Source organism: Triturus cristatus, chromosome 5_1 (assembly GCF_964204655.1).
Source record: "Triturus cristatus chromosome 5_1, aTriCri1.1, whole genome shotgun sequence".
NCBI classification, from domain to species: Eukaryota; Metazoa; Chordata; class Amphibia; order Caudata; family Salamandridae; genus Triturus; species Triturus cristatus.
The window spans coordinates 780,673,409-780,691,328 of NC_140587.1; positions in this window are offsets into that span (position 1 = coordinate 780,673,409).

The window sequence follows — 17,920 nt, forward strand, 5'->3', positions numbered from 1 at the left end:
AGATAACTACTAACACAATAGGAGCAACAGGGGGAAATAAAGAGAGCGCGGCCGCCCCCCACTCAATCCACTAGAACAATCAATGGCCTGCTCTGCGATGCACCTAAATCGTGTATTAATCAAACAATGCAATTTCCAAAACTTTATGAATACCTAGTGTATGTTTCCTATCACTATTCATATTCATATTCATATGAATAGTGATAGGAAACATACACTAGGTATTCATAAAGTTTTGGAAATTGCATTGTTTGATTAATACATGATTTAGGTGCATCGCAGGCAAGATTTAAGATAACCAAACTCTGACTTCAGGAGCCAGATCACCAGGTTCAGTTCTTTGGGATCTGGCTGTCTGATTTCTCCATTGCTCTGTGTGAGGAGACTGGCTGTGAGATGCAGCTTTTGACGCAGAACTACTGATAGCTCCTACTGGGTCGTGAACCAAGGTTGACGGGCCCATGTGGGAGCTACTAGAATCAGTGTGACGGATGTTTGTCTGAATTTCCAAACCATTAATGGAATGAGGGGGAGAGGCAGAAAAGCATAGGCAAATATACCTGACCAGTTCATCCATAGTGCATTGCCTTGGGAGAGCGGGTGTGGATACTAGGAGGCAAAGTTTGAGCATTTTGCGTTTTGGTGTGTGGCAAAAAGATCTATTTGAGGAAACCCCAACTTTGAAAGTATGGGAGGAGAACTTGAGGGTGAAGTTCTCACTCGTGAATTTCCTGCCTCCGTCTGCTGAGAAGGTCGGCAATCTGATTGTTTACTCCTGGGAGGTGTTCTGCTAGGAGATAGATTTTGTGGTGAATGGCCCACTTCCAAATGTCTTGAGCCAGGTGCGACAGTTAGGGAGAGAGTGCCCCCCGGTTTTTGTATATAATATATAGCTGTCATGTTGTCGGTGCGGACTAGGACAGCTTTGCCTAAAAGGTGAACTTGAAAGGCTTTGAGCACTAGAAACACTGCTAGCAGCTCCAGATGATTTATGTGGAGAGTTATTTGCTTTTGACTCCACAAGCCTTGAACTGTGTGATTTTGGAGATGAGCCCCCCAACCACTAGATCGGTTAAGAGACCATGTGACTGGTTCCACTGACTTGCTTGGGATGGGGAACAATCATGATGCAAGAGGCCATCATTCCGAGCAGCTGCATAAACACTCAAGCTGGTAGTGAGTGAGAGGGCTGAAAATTAAGAGTCAGCGCCTGAATATTGCAAATTCTGGCAGCATTGGGGAAGGCTAGAGCTCTTAGGGTATCTAAAGTGGCTCCTAGATAGTTTTGAGTGTTGAAAGGTTAAAGATGCAATTTCAACACATTAACTGTGAGCACCAGTTGGTGCAGTTACTCAAGTGTTATGTGAGTGTGCTGGTGGCACTTTGGGTACGTACTGGCTTTGATAAGCCAGTACGGGAAGACATGAATGTGTTGTCTTTGTAGGTGAGCAGCGACTACTGCCAGACATTTCGTAAAGACTCTGGGAGCAGTGGTGACTCCGAATGGGAGTACCTTTAACTGGTAATGCTGCCCCGCTACCACACATCTAAGAAATTTGCTGTGAGCAGGATGTATTGGAATGTGGAAATACACGCCCTTTAAGTTTAGAGTACATATAAAGTAGCCCTGTTGTAACAGTGGGAGCACTTGTTAAAGCGTCACCATGTGAAAGTGATCTGATTGTATGTAAAGGTTTAATTCTCTGAGGTCCAAAATAGATCTGAGAGAACCGTCCTTTTTGAGTATCAGAAAGTACAGGGGGTATACGCCCGGCCCCTGATATTGTAGTGGCTCCCTTCAAAAGGAGAGATTGAACCTCTTGTTCTAGGAGGTGTATATGGTCTGGTTTTTGTGTGAACGTGTGAACGTGGAGGATTGTTTGGAGGATTGTTGGTAAGCTCCAGGCAATAACCAGAATGGATCATTTTTAGCACCCATTTGTCTGTAGTTATTGATTACCAGACGGGTAGGAATTGTGAAAGACACCCCTCAACAGGTGTTAAATGATCGGGGAGTGTAGGCTAGTCACTGTTTGGTATTGGAGGGGGAGGTGCGTGTTCCTTTGTTGCCTCTGTAGCCCCCTCTGAAGAAACCCTTGGGGCCAGAGGGCTGATTTTTTGCCTTGTATGGTGTGGAGGCTGTGCCTGAGGAGGCATTCTTGCCCCCCCACACCATGGAAGGAGCACCGAAAGGAACCACGGCCAGAAGGGGACTTTAGGGCTCCCATAGATTTTGACATGTCTGTGTCCTTTTTCATCTTTTCTAAGGACGTGTCTACAACAGGACCAAAGAGGTGGTGTTTGGCAAACGCCGTGTTAAGAATAGAAGCTTGAACTTCTGGTTTAAACCCAGAAATTCGTAACCATGCATGCCTTCTTAGTAGCACGCAGGTGTTGACGGCTCGAGCCGCAGTGTCAGCGGCATCTAACGCACACCTAATGGAATTTTTAGAGATGAGCTTTCCCTCTTGCACTAGGTCTTGAGCTTTGGACATGTGCTCGTAGGCAGAAATTGGAGCAATTGCTCCAGTTTGTCCAATGCGCCCTATCATACCTGGCTAGAAGGGCTTGGGTGTTAGAAATGTGCCAGAAATTTGCAGCTTGGGAGGCTACTCTTTTCCCAGATGCGTCTATCAACTTAGACTCTTTGTCCGGAGGCAGAGGATATCCTGACATTCGAAAATTGGCCCATTTATGGGCATTAGAAACTACAAATTAATCTAAGGGTAACTAGCCCTTGATGTAAACTGGATCGGATGGTGAAGATTTATACTTTTTGTCTATCCTGGGGGTGAGAATACAGGCCTGAACAGGATCCTTAAATATGTCATCCACATGTCTTAGCATACCTTCAAGAATGGGGAGTGTGTGAGTGGATCTTTGGAAACTGCTAAGTGTTTCAAAAAGGAAATTTTCCTCTAGAGATTCTTTATGTAATTAAACCGCGTGATTTTGCAGGTGCAGGAACATTGTCCCCATCCCCATTGTCCTGAACATCAGGTGTAGATGGTGGTTGTGAATTAGTAGGGGTAATTATCAAGTGTTGTGTTTCCGGCTAAGGAGGTGATGGAGGGGTAAGAAGAAAAGGGTTTAGTAACCACATGTTTCCTCTTTAAAAGAATGGGATAGATTTCCTCTGAGCCAGATTTGCGTTTGAGTGGCAATTTGGTCGCAAGATGTCCAGTTTTTGGATTGATGTACAGTTCCTTTTGTTTCTGCTCCAGTTTTGGAGGCGGGACATCGAAACGGGGCTCCCTCAATAGTATTGGAGCATCTTTATGTTTCGGCACCAAGGTTTTCGGTGCCGGTGTCTTGGGTGCCCGGGATTTAGGTCCAGAAGACTATTTCGGCATTGAAGGAGGTGGGCCTGAGATGGGTTTTGGTTTCAACCCCAAAGGTTTCGGCTCAGTGCCCGAGCCAGAAGGCTTTGACATATGTTTCGGTGCCGAAGACGGAGCGTTGGAAACATGTTCTCGGTGCTGACTATGGCCCGAAGGCAGAGGTGGGACCAGAGACTTTTTCTTCGGCTGAGTTGGACTTTGGGGCAAGGGAGGATCGGTACTCATGATACGCTGACCTTGCGGGATGTCTTTGTCCACATCGGAGCCGGACTCGGAGACAGAGATAGGCTCTTCTTGTTCTTCCTAGGCTCCTATGGCATCGCTGGTTTTGTGTTTGGAATCTGCTCAGAAGAGGTCCGGAGTGGAGCCAGTGTTGTGGCTCTGCATGTCGAGCCAGACGGTCGCGGAGCATTTTCTTCGAGCGGAAAGATTTACACGCGTTGCAGTCTTGCTCGTTGTGCTCCGGAGATAAGCACAGGTTGAACACTTCATGCGAGTCGGTACGCAGGAACTTCATGTGGCACAGAGGGCAGAATTTGAATGGAGTCTGTTCCATCGAATGTGAGGCGGATCGATGCGGGTAGGCTCGATGGCCTTCCACAAGTTTCCTGATCGAAAAGAGTCTTTTGTATTAACCCCTTCGGTGCTCATGATGGAATGGTTCCGTCATAAGCACCAGTGCTCTTGTGCTCATGACGGTACCATTCCGTCATGAGAACAGGGGCACTAAATCTCTCTGCTGCAGACAGCAGAGGGATTTCCCTTTTTTTTATTGGCCTCAGGAGGTTGGGGAAGAGCTTCTCCAACCTCCCGAGCGCAATTTGCATTTTCATTGCAATGGCGATCGCACGCTGACGTCATTGCAATGAAGATGACAATGAAACTTAGTTTCAGTTTCAGTGCTCGTGGGGCTATCTCAGCCCCCCCCCCCCCCCCCCCCCCGAGTACCGAAAAAGATGGCAGAGGTATGGTTGGAAAGGGGAGAATCTCCCTTTTCCAATGGTACCCTTCCCTAGTGGATCCCTGTGTGGGGATCACCACAGGAGGGCGGTCCCCAAGCAGGGATCCACCCACTAGCACAAGGGAGGAGGGAGAGGCCCCTTGGGCAAGGGCCTTTGCTCCCCCCATATTTGTTTGGGCACAACAGTCTTCTGCCCCGCCCCCAACCCTCTGCGGGGGGCGGAAAGCCCACTAAAAACCAGGGATTTTTTTTTTATTGGCGTTGAGTTGGGGGCTGCCCAAAAAGGGCATGGCACTGCCCCCACCCCCCAGAGAAATGTCAGTCTTTCTGCCCCCCAGGGGGCAATCGGGGTGTGGTAAATATTTCGTTACCGGTACTATTTTTTATGCGGTAAAGTCTTAGTGAGAATAACTCAGTAAAAATAAGAGGCAGAATCCGTGGTATTAGAGGTTTTTAAAAGGCTTTATTCCTATACAAAGGAATACAATTCGAATTGTGGGCCTTCTATTCCATCACCACGAAAGTTCAGGAAAGAAGGGGCATATATTATTGACAGATAAGCAGTTTTATAGAAAATGCATTACAGTGCAACAGATGCAAGAGGCGTAACAGCTGATAGTATAGATAAAAGGTACATACGTAGCTAATAGAGGCGTATACATGGGTGTAACTAAAATACGTCATTAAACATGATGTCACAAGTGGGTGGATCCATAGAAGAATCCTGCAATGTCAGCAGAAATATTTGGCAGGGATGCGCGCGCAGCCGCATGATGTGTGATTGACGTGCAACTAGAGGGTGAAGGAGACTTGACATTTAGCTCTACATGTGGAGACAGAAGTCTGGGGGTTATGTCAACCTAATCCCAAATCATATCTAATATCCTATGTTTAAAGAACTGTGTTATCCAAAAGGAAAGGTCTCTAGGATAGAATCTATTCTATACTGATGGTTAGTGCGTGTACAAGCGTCTAAGTGTCTACACTAGATGCGAGGGGGTAGGAATATTCCATGGTAACGGGGCTATGAATTACTTGCATGAGGACAGCGAGGCCTGGCCCCTTTGCACGGTAGCTGGAGGAATGTTTACCTAAACTACTAGACAGGAATGCATCGGATGGGGAGCGGAGTAGATAATCTTGAAGGTGAAATACAGTTCTTGGCAGGCGACAGGCTGGATCAGGCACCGTTAGCCGCGCAGGGAGTAGGACAAAGTTCATGGATACAGATGCAGGCTCAGACTGGAGCTTTCAGAGGCATAAGGCAGGAAAAGGCTTGATGGCAGAATTCAGGGCCTACTCGCCTGAATCTGTAAAATGTGGAAAGTGAACCACATAAAGTTGGTGGCCTTTCATACTTAGGAATGGAATATCTGACCCATTCATGGCGGATCTGAAAGAGGACATGTTGACGGTGGACGCACATATATTTGCGTCTTCAAAACTGGAGTAGGAGGGAACATACATGTATTTATAGCATGTACATGGAGCCGTTGGGGTCTACGATAGGGGACATAATCTGATCACAAAATTCATATTTCCTCATTCCCTCCTTGTCCCCTACGGACCCACAGGAGATATCGATCTTCATCAATCCATCGATCTGTTCATATAGCATCATTTGTTCTTCTTTCTTCTTCCGGGATCTTGAACGAAAACTTGGATGTGGGATACACGATGTGGCACACAGACCACAAATCGCTGGCCCACATTGTAGACATAAGCAGCAACTGAATAGTATGAGAAAGCCAATACCTAGGAAGGATAGCATTCTCCATCCCCAGGCTGACAACACGCCCCAGAACCAACCGGACCAAGTCCAGGTGCCTGGACTCTGGTGTATCTGGCTTATAATCTTATGAAGGCGGGTTATGGCTTTATATACTGACGGCGAATTTTCTGGTATGAAAATGCAGCAACTTGATCCGATGACCCTACAAGCTCCGCCCCTATCGGCCAGGATGACGTCAAGGACAAGACTATTTTGAAGCACAACAATCCGCATAGCAGACTGCTCTTCTGTTAAATTGCCTAAGGCGGAAATAGTCTCGTTCACTACTGCTTCAAGGGTTCTGGTTAATCTACGTATCAGCTTACTATTAGTGACTGTACCTATATAGGGAAAGAATCCTTTATTGAAATCTGTGTATTTTTCCCATGCTGTTTCAGTGTAATCGATAATTGGGAGATCTCTCTGTTGTCTATTGTGTACTAAATGGGTATTTCTATGATAATCAGGAGGAGCTAGGAAAACAGGTGGCAGAAGGAATGCTATGTAACAGGTACCATCCCAATCTAGAGGTAGACATATATATGCGGTCTGGCCACATATGAAGTAGGAATGATGGGAAGCTCTAAATGTAGACTTGCCTTGATCACTGAATTTTATTACAGTGGTGCATTTACTATGGCCCATGTGTATGGAACCATTCTTTCTTATACATAATTCCCCTTTTACTGGGAATACTGACATGGCGGGCAAGATTGGTGTAGCTTCAGATTCAACGTTCAGGATCATGAGGTTAAGTGTAAAATTACCTAATCCATATACTTCATTTTCTAGATCAGTTCCTGTTCTTTTGGGAAGTCCCTCCCTGTTAGGGTAGCAGACTTTAAGTAAAACTAGGTTCAGGTTTCCCCATACCCAGTTGTCTTGATAAACTGCGGAATTTGAATCTAGGGAATTAATCAAACTAAACCATGCTCCACAGGAGCCATTGTGTGTGAACGGATAGGGAAAGAGGGGCAAAACTCCCTTATAGTTTTGATAGGGAGGGAGTCGGCCACATATCCAACAATTTGTGGCATTGCTGGTCTGATGGGAATGATGTAACATACTAATGAATGTGTTGTTGCGCAGCGCAAATCTATATGACAACTCATGCGGAGGTAATTCGCTAAAAGAATGTTCTGCAGTTATATTGTAAGCATGTTTAAGAATAGGGTAATACATATGTAATAGTATGCTAAAAATAATGATCAGAAGACTTAGAAAAAACAAAATTAATAATGTTACTGTGCAGTGACTACGAAGTGTTTTACAATACGCATGCTTTTTGAGCTGCATCTGATGATTTCTTTCTCTATTCCGGTCTAGAGGATACATGTCAGAGACAAATTCAACCGATTCACCTTGGAGAGGACTTAAACAATCAAATTGTCTGACTTACTAGACCTCAATTTTAGTTTGTATAGTTCTGGTTTTGATTTCTCAACCAAGGGGAGCTTTGAGTCTGTCTGTGAGGGAATACAGGGTTGAGTATCTACACTGGATGGTAGTCCATAAAATTTCTTGATATGACTCGAGTGCAACCACCCTTTGCGACCCTCAATCTTCACAGCCGTCCTTGTAGTCAGTAGAACCAACTTAGGCGACTTCCACCTAGGATCCAGTTGGGTCTTCCGGTCGAAATTCCTGACCAAAACCAGGTCACCAGGAACCACGTCATGGGGCTTCACCTCAGTATTATCGGGAAAAGCTGCGGTTACCTGTGAACGACAAGATTGTAGTGCAGACATCAAGGAAGCCAGGTAATCTGTCAGCATATTACAGTCAACATCAGTTATTTTGCGAGGTATAGGCGTCCCCCACATATTTGGTGGTCTACCGAAGATCACCTCGTACGGGGATAGCCCAGTTCGAGAATGTGCTACCATTCTCATGTAAAAGAGCGCAACTGGTAAGGCTACTATCCAGTCGACACCTTTTTCCCTACATATTTTGGACAATCTAATTTTCAGAGTTTGATTATGGCGTTCCACGAGACCTGCTGCCTCAGGATGTCGGACACAGTGGAATTTCCATTGGTAGCCTAGCAAAAGGGAAACGTGTTTCATTAGTTCGGATGAGAACGGCTGGCCGTTATCTGAGTAGACAACACGTGGTAAACCGTACCGTGGGAAGAATTCTCGAACTAACTGTTTGGCAGTAGTCGGAGCAGTGTAATCTGAAACCGGGTATGCTTCTGTCCAACGGGAAAGAGCACAGACAACTACGAGAACATATTTGAATCCTCGACATCGTTCCATCTGGATATAATCCATCTGGAGGACTTCAAAAGCATGATCGGGAGGTTGAAATCCACCCTGCTCTACGGGGATGCTTTTACCTGGATTAAACTGACAACATATCATACAGGTACGAACTTTTTGTTTAGCTGCTGCTCGCAAGTGCTTGTTGAACCAAATGTGTTGAATGCTGTCTAGCATAGCTTTTTCTCCTAGGTGCGCTGGACTATGTATTGTGTTAATGATAACTTGAACCATAGAGTCGGGAAGAAACCATATAGATTTTTCCTTCGTCATCCATCCTTGATCCGTTTGGATCCCTCCTAATTCAGTCCATTTCTTTATTTCTTCTGGTGTAGCATGTGTCTGTATGTCAATTACATCAAGGGCGGGATCCTTAACTGTCATGCAATGTGTTAGTGTCTGAACTATTGTCTTTGTCATGTCAGTTGTGAGAGTCTGATTCTGAGCAGTCTGTTTAGCTGTTCTGTCAGCTAGGTCATTACCCTGAGAAATGATATCGGTAACTTTTGTATGGGCTTTGCATTTCATAATCGATATTGCAGTAGGTAGATGAATCGCGTCTAATAGGGTTTGAATGAGGGGTCCGTGCTGGATGTGGGCACCGTGAGAAGTTAAATAACCTCTCTCTCGCCACAGTACGCCGAAGTCATGGACGACTCCGAATGCATAACGTGAATCCGTGTATATGTTGACTTTCTTATTTTTGGCTTGAATACAGGCTTGTGTCAGAGCGATGAGCTCTGCTGCTTGAGCTGACAAAGTGTTAATACGATTTGTTTCAATGACTTCAGTGTCTGTTGTGACTGCGTAAGCGGCCACTAACTCTCCTGTACTTGTTCTCATACATGACCCATCTACATACAATGTCAAGTCTGGATCTGACAAAGGGATATCTGTCAAGTCTTGTCTGGGTTTCGTCGTGATAGTAATGACTTCGACACAATCATGTGCCAATGGATCTGTTCCGCCCACTGGTAACAGTGTGGCAGGATTTAACGTATTGCAACGTCTGATTTCTATGTGTGGCTGAAACAATGTCAATTCGTAACCGGTGAGTCTCGCTATAGTCAAGTGTTGTGTTTGTGTGCGGTTCAAGAGAACCTCTACTGCATGTGGTACTTGTACTGTCAATTGATGTCCTAACACTATGGCATCACTTTGTCTGATTGCTAAAGCTGTTGCTGCCACCGATTTCAGGCACGCAGGAAGAGCCTGAGCTACTGGATCTAATGTACTAGAGAAATAAGCACATGGTTTGTGTGATCCTGCTTGTTCCTGAGTGAGTACTGACAAGGCAGTACCTTCGCGTTCTGTAACAAAGAGTGTAAACTGTTTACTGTAACATGGTGTTGCTAAAACAGGTGCTTGGCATAAAGCTTTCTTTAAGCTTTCAAAGGCATGTGTATGTTCTTGAGTCCAAGGGAGGACAGTCGATGTGGCTGCCTCCTGTGTTGTCAACTGGATGAGTGGTTTTGCTAGAAATGCATATTGAGGGATCCACTGCCTACAGTATGAAGTGAGGCCTATAAAAGCCCGCACCTCCTTTTGTGTCTTGGGTGGTGGCATGTTAGCGATTAATTGGATGCGGTCGGGTGTAACCTGCCTTCCCTCCTTGGACAGCGAGTGTCCAAGGTAAACAACTCGCTGGACACAGAATTGCAGCTTAGAAGGGGACACCTTGTGCCCCTTGTCAGCCAAAAATTTTAAAACCGTCAGTGACGCTTTTTCACATTCAGGTTCGCTTCGGGCGGTGATCAGCAGATCATCGACATATTGAAGCAAGGCAGTGTTAACTGGCATGTGGATACTGTCAAGTTCTCGTTTCAGTGCTTGGCTATAGATGCTGGGGCTTTCTGTAAATCCTTGAGGTGCGCGTGTGAATTTAAAACTTCGTCCATTTAAACTGAACCCGAACAAGTATTGACTTTCCGGATCTATTGGGACGCTAAAGAAAGCATTCTTGAGATCAATTACAGTGAAGAACGTTGCTTCTGAGTCAATAGCTGTTAGTAATGAAGAGATATCTGGGACCACGGGGTATTGTGGTACAATACATTTATTTAATTCGCGCAGATCAATAACTAATCGATATACTGGTGATGCTTTTGGATCCGTTCTTTTAAGAATCGGAATTATCGGGGAATTACATACATTGGAGTCTGTTTCGACAACCACTCCTTGTGCAATGAGCTCGTCAATAATTTGCAGTAAAGCCACAACAGCATCGGGTGGTAACTTATATTGTCGTATTCGTGGTAGTATTACTCCTGTTTTTAGTGTGACACGATATGGTGTAATATTCATGCAACCAACATCAGTGGGGCCTTGTGCCCATAAATGTGTAGGTAAATTCTGCAGTCGGTGATCCATGTCTCTGGACACATAGTGACCTTTAAAGTCACGTAAAAATAGTCGTACTCCTTCCGGAGAACAACATATTATAGCTCCTAGAGCTTTCAATGTTTTTATACCTAACAAGTTTTCTGGACATGATTTAGTAAGCAATAAATCTGTAGTACGTGTCAATGGACCAATCGTAAGTGGAAGAGGTTGTGTCACGTCATTTATTATAGGTTTTCCTGAGAATCCAAGGGAAATATTCTGTGAGCCTGAGAGGGGTGCCCCTGGAACTTCACTGCGTCTTATAGTTGTTCTGCTTGCCCCTGTATCAAGTAAAAACTTTCTGTCTTCCCCTAATAGTTCACTATGTACATAAGGTCCCTCTTGGTCTACAGGAACCTCAAAAAGGGGTAAGCCAACTTCCCTCTCTAGACTAGGTCATGTGTATCGCTGATAATCGGGATAATCTGCTTGTGCATACTGATACATCTGTTGTGTTGTCGCTTGTGTTGCAGCAATAGGCTGCACTTGTGGTGGTGCTACGGTCTGTTGTGGAACTGTCTGTTGCGGAGCTAGTTGTTGCGGAGCTAACCTAGGTTGTGTATGCTGAGGAATTTGTTGTTGATTCTGATCCTGTCTAGGTGGACGTGGTCTCTCCTGAGTTCTACCTGTAGCAATATTATGTTTCAGGACTGGACAATCGTGTATATAATGACCTGGTTGTTTACAATAGTTGCATGTCCCTTTCGTAGGACCTGCGGAATCACCTTTATGATGACCATCGGCTGGAACTGACTGAGCAACAAGCATTTTCATTTTTGTATCTTTCATACGTCTTTGTTCGTGTTCATGTTCTTCTCTAATTCTATTGTGATGATATTGTAACATCTGTAACATCTGTGATGGGGTATTACCTTGCCAGGTACTTTCGAATTTCAATACTCTATTCTTGACTTGTAGCAGAGAATTTTCAACTAATTTTGTCACGAACAGATGTGGATATGACTCACTACTCGCTTTTATGCCACTATTTATACCAAAACATTTTTCAAATCGGGAATAGAAATCACTAGTGTCTTCATCTGGCTTTTGTTTACAGGCTGAGATTGCACCCCAGTCTTCCTTTTTCGTAGTTAATAAGCGTGGCAGTACCTGCACTAATAGTCCTGCTAGTGCTGTAGTCTTTTCCCCAAGCCCTGATCCTGCAGCTCGGGCCTTCTCTTCGTTTTCTAATGCTGTCCAATCTATCTTTTGGTCTCCCACCTCCCATTCCTTTTCTTTGAGTTTCTCATAAACACCGGAGGGTAATAGGACTTTTAATATTTTCATAATATCGGGGTAGGTATACTCTCCCATGAGTAACATGTCCTTTATTTCACGGTGGAAACCTGCTGGGTCCTTGTCATGGCTGGGTACTACTTTCTTCATTTCCAATAATTCTAGTTTAGTTATAGGCGTGTACACAAACACGCGTGTAAAGTTATTACCGTCACCTCTGATTGGGTGTACTTCGCGTAACGGGTTCTGTCTATCTATATGATACATTTTTCTTCCCATGATGGGAACTGGAACGTGTTCTGGGCATACGAAATTTAAATATTGGTTTCGGAATTCTAGAATTTCTTTAATCAAATCAGTACTTGACCCTCTCCATATATTCGTGAGTAGTTCTGTCAATATGTCAGGTAAGGGTCCTGGATCGGAATGTTGGCTTTTATATAATATAAGGAGGTGTTGAATCATGTATATACTAGCTAAGCGCTGTTCGTATGGGTCAAGATTCAGAAACGTGTGTGCAAGTACATCATCATTGTATTCGCTGGGACTGTCAGCCCATTGTACTGCTGACCTAGCTAATTCTTGTTCGTCCATGGAATCGAGCACATGGTACCCTCTTCGATCTCGGAGTAATTTATCAACGGCTTGGAATAGGTGTTCGGGGGATTTTGTATTTAACATAGGATTTGGAAAATGTCTATTATATTCTGGACGTATTGGACGTATCGGGTCGTTAAAGTCTCTAGTATTATTATGGGGTCTTCCTCTACCTACATAAGCTATTGTTTCGACTTGTTCTGATTCTTGCTCCTCCTCCTCTTCTGATTCTACTCTGTCTGTTTCTCGTCTTTCTTTATGTATTCGTTCTACTTCCTTGCGGATCTTTCGACTCATGGCGATTATACACGCCTGTCTATCGTGTTTCTCTTCTGATATGTTCTGACCCCATTTGACAAGTCTTTGCATGGTATCGTGATCTGCCCCGGGCCTGTCTTGATTCCTAATTACACAATTTATGAAAAAACGTAGTAGTTGTCTTTGGACATCCACTTTCTGATATTCCATAGCTTCGTTAATACTTTCTGGACCTCGCCCTGTTTGGACAAAGCGATATATTTCGTCTAAGTGGTCAACCATTCCTGGTATCGTCATTAAATATAATGTAGCCCGTCGTATACGTAGTGATGATATGAGCAATTTATCCTGTCTACCTGGTACTGGGTCGTATCTACAATCCACAAGCTGTTCTTTAAACATGTCGGATGTCGCTAATTGGGGTGTACGTTGGAGTGCTAAATCTCTAAGGGTCTGTTTATTTCGCGGCGGGGTGGCAAACATGTCTGTCGTACCTCCGGTAGCACCGTCTGAGGTGCTAGGCACGAAAGGATTCGTTGGACGTAGGATAGAGATTGTGGATGCGGGAAAAACTGTAGAAACGGACGGACCTGTGGGAACTTGTGTAGGAGTTTGTAGTTGCGGGGATACAGACGGATGCTCTTGGTGTTGAACACCATCGGCAAGCGGTATGTGTGGTATGGCATTAGCATACTCGGGAGCTACGTCATCTAAATAGGAGGAAAGGAAAACGTCCTTTGCTGTTTTGGGATGTGTTTTTATCGGGAGCAATGGAGGAGTTAAATCTTTTGGTATTTCCGGGGTAGCCTTAGGTAACCCTTCGGCCAGAAGAGGATACATACCATTCATAAGAGTGTTTCTTTGTCTATCTACTTGTTCTGAGTTTACTCGGGTACCTTCCTCAAGTAATAGATTTTCTCGAGGTTTATTTGCATTCTCTCTACCTTTCTCTTCCTGTCTGAGTGCTTTTTCTGTACGTCTGTATGATTCTTTACGCCATAATTCAATGGCATCTTTCTGTGACTGTCTGGCTTTCTTTTTCCATAATTCTTCTTCTACTCTCATGATGCAATCTGCATCCCAGGTCCCCGTTGCGGGCCATCTCTGACTCTCTGGTAATTCTTTGGTGTAGTCCACCCATAAATCAAGAAATAATACGGCATCTAGACCATGCTTATGATACATAAAGTATCCTGGAGTATCCCTAGGTGGAATGGGAACAGCTTCTTCGAGTACACCTTTTCTAGTTTTGATCTGTCTTAGTTTCGAAAAGAGCGGCATTTTTAGATCTTGTTTCTAGAACACACTTTATACGATGAACACAATAATGAACAGTCATTCACACCACAATATATAGAACGTATTAAAACATTTAACGCTTAACAGTTTTAACGAACAATGATAACTAATAGAAATCTAGTTACTGACATAATACTGACACTAGATAATATTTATTTATATGCAAGACATACTATATATACTGCTAAACAGTACAGATACACTGCTGAAACAGTGCAGACCGGATTTGTGTACCCAAACCCGTCTTGACCGGCACAGACTATGTGCACGTAAAATGCCTCCCCGGTAATGGTACTCACCGGGTAGCTCGGAACGGAAGGCCTCGGAACGGAACTGAAACTGGACTGGACTGGACTCGACTCGACTGGACTCGGAACTTCGGAACTTGGTGGGACTCTGTATACCTCGGATCTTGCTCTCTCAGCTAGGCTCTGGTCGGGATACTTCGCACGTCTCACCGCCTCGTCTGGGTGTTGATCGCAGCCTCAGTCGTCCCCGCTTGGCCGGAGGGAGATACAGGAAATCCTGCGGGTACGCGTTTTTGTCCGTTCAGCTGTGGCAGGAGACCGGGCCTGCAACGCACCGCCGGCGCGTGAGATGAGAAAGTGTCCCTGTTCGGGCGCCAATTTATGTGGTAAATATTTCGTTACCGGTACTATTTTTTATGCGGTAAAGTCTTAGTGAGAATAACTCAGTAAAAATAAGAGGCAGAATCCGTGGTATTAGAGGTTTTTAAAAGGCTTTATTCCTATACAAAGGAATACAATTCGAATTGTGGGCCTTCTATTCCATCACCACGAAAGTTCAGGAAGGAAGGGGCATATATTATTGACAGATAAGCAGTTTTATAGAAAATGCATTACAGTGCAACAGATGCAAGAGGCGTAACAGCTGATAGTATAGATAAAAGGTACATACGTAGCTAATAGAGGCGTATACATGGGTGTAACTAAAATACGTCATTAAACATGATGTCACAAGTGGGTGGATCCATAGAAGAATCCTGCAATGTCAGCAGAAATATTTGGCAGGGATGCGCGCGCAGCCGCATGACGTGTGATTGACGTGCAACTAGAGGGTGAAGGAGACTTGACATTTAGCTCTACATGTGGAGACAGAAGTCTGGGGGTTATGTCAACCTAATCCCAAATCATATCTAATATCCTATGTTTAAAGAACTGTGTTATCTAAAAGGAAAGGTCTCTAGGATAGAATCTATTCTATACTGATGGTTAGTGCGTGTACAAGCGTCTAAGTGTCTACACTAGATGCGAGGGGGTAGGAATATTCCATGGTAACGGGGCTATGAATTACTTGCATGAGGACAGCGAGGCCTGGCCCCTTTGCACGGTAGCTGGAGGAATGTTTACCTAAACTACTAGACAGGAATGCATCGGATGGGGAGCGGAGTAGATAATCTTGAAGGTGAAATACAGTTCTTGGCAGGCGACAGGCTGGATCAGGCACCGTTAGCCGCGCAGGGAGTAGGACAAAGTTCATGGATACAGATGCAGGCTCAGACTGGAGCTTTCAGAGGCATAAGGCAGGAAAAGGCTTGATGGCAGAATTCAGGGCCTACTCGCCTGAATCTGTAAAATGTGGAAAGTGAACCACATAAAGTCGGTGGCCTTTCATACTTAGGAATGGAATATCTGACCCATTCATGGCGGATCTGAAAGAGGACATGTTGACGGTGGACGCACATATATTTGCGTCTTCAAAACTGGAGTAGGAGGGAACATACATGTATTTATAGCATGTACATGGAGCCGTTGGGGTCTACGATAGGGGACATATTCTGATCACAAAATTCATATTTCCTCAGGGGGCAGTAGCCCCCAATCTGTCCCCGTGGGACAGAAAGCCCACTAGAAACCAGGGGTTTTTTTTTTCATTGACGTTGGGGTGGGGGCTGCCCAAAATGGGCATGGCAATGATCCCCCAGAGAAATGTAAGTCTTTCGGCCCCCCCAGGGGGCAGATGGGGCAGTAGCCCCCAATCTGCCTCCCGGGGGGGCAGAAAGCCCACTAGAAACCAGGGATTTTTATTTGTATTGATGTTGGGGTGGGGGCTGCCCAAAATGGGCATGGCAATGCCCACCCACCCCCAGTGAAATTCCAGTCTTTCTGCCCCCCCCCCGGGGGGGCAGAAAGCCCATTAGAAATCAGGGATTTTTTTTATTGATGTAGGGGTGGGGGCTGCCCAAGATGGGAAGGCCAATGCCGCCCCCCCAAAAAAATGCAACAGTATTTCTTCTCCCCCCAGGGGCAGATGGGGGCAATAGCCCCTGATCTGCCCCAGGGGGGCTGAAAGCCCACTAGGCACCAGAGATTTTTTTTTATAATGTAGGGGTGGGGGCTGGCCGAATGGGCATGATAATGCCCCCACCCCTAAAACAATTACCACAGTCTTTCTGGCCTTCCCTGGAGGCATATTGGGACAATAGCCCCTTATCTGCCCCTTGGTGGGGGGGGGGGGGAGAAAGCCCTCTAGGAGTGAGGATTTTTTTAAAAAAATGTTATTCAGGGTTGAGGTCAGCCCAGAAAGGCTATGCCAATGCACACACCTCCCCCAAAAAATGCCACAGTCTTTCTGCCCCTCCCCCGAGGGGCAGCTGGGGGCAGTGGCCTCTGATCTGTCCCCGGGGGGGGGGGGGCAGAAAGCCCACTAGGTGCCAGCGATTACGCTGGCTTTTTTTATGCGTGGGGTGGGGGCTGTCCAGAATGGGTATACCAATGCCCCCAGCCCTCAAAAACATAGCCACAGTCTTTCTGCCCCTCCTGGCATATCAGGGCAGCCCCCCACCCCGATCCAGCCCCAGAGCAGCAGAAAGCCCACTAGGCACAGACTTCTTTTTAGCAATGTGCCTACCTGTGAATTTTGGGCCCTAGTGCAGCCTGCACATAGGGAAACCTAGCAAACCTGTACATTTTTTTAAACTAGACACCAAGGGGAATCCAGGATGGGGTGACTTGTGTGCCTCTCACCAGGTTCTGTTACCCAGAATCCCTGCAAACCTCAAACTTAGTTAAAAAAAACGCATTTTCCTCACATTTCTGTGGTGGTGGTGGAAAGTTCTGGAATCTGTGTGGATCCACAAAATTCCAACCAGCCCGCATTCCCAAATGTCTTCGGAGAAAAATTATACCTCACTTGTACACACGACAGGCGAGGACCCAAAACCTATTGAGGTGACTTCAAAATTACCTATCACAAAACAACCTGGTTTCGCAAGGGGGGAAAGGGGGGGGAAGGGGGGTCCCATGAGTTTTTGGCCCCGGGCTCAGCGGCCATCTAGGGAAACCTACCAAACGCACACATTTCTGAAAACTAGACACCCTGGGGAGTCCAGCAAGGTATGGCTTGCGTGGGTCCCCCAACATTTCCCTACCGAGAATCCCCTGCAAACCTAAAATCTTGCTGAAAATAATATCTTTTTTCTCAAATTTCTGTGTGGGAAGGTTCTGGAATCTGCGTGGATCCACAAATTACCTTCTACACAGCATTCCCCCAGCCCTCCCGATACAAATGGTACCTCACTTGCGTAGGTGGGTCAAGTACCCGCAACAGGCAAGGGTCCAAAACCTATTGAGGCGACATCAAAATTACCTATCACAAAACAACCTGGTTTTGCAAGGTGGGTCCCATGTGTATTTGGCCCCGGGCTCGGCAGCCACCTAGGAAAACTTACCAAACCCACACACTTCTGAAAACTAGACACCCGGGGGAGTCCAGTAAGGTATGGCTTGCGTGGATCCCCCAACATTTCCCTACCCAGAATTCCCTGCAAACCTCAAATTTTGTTGAAAAAATC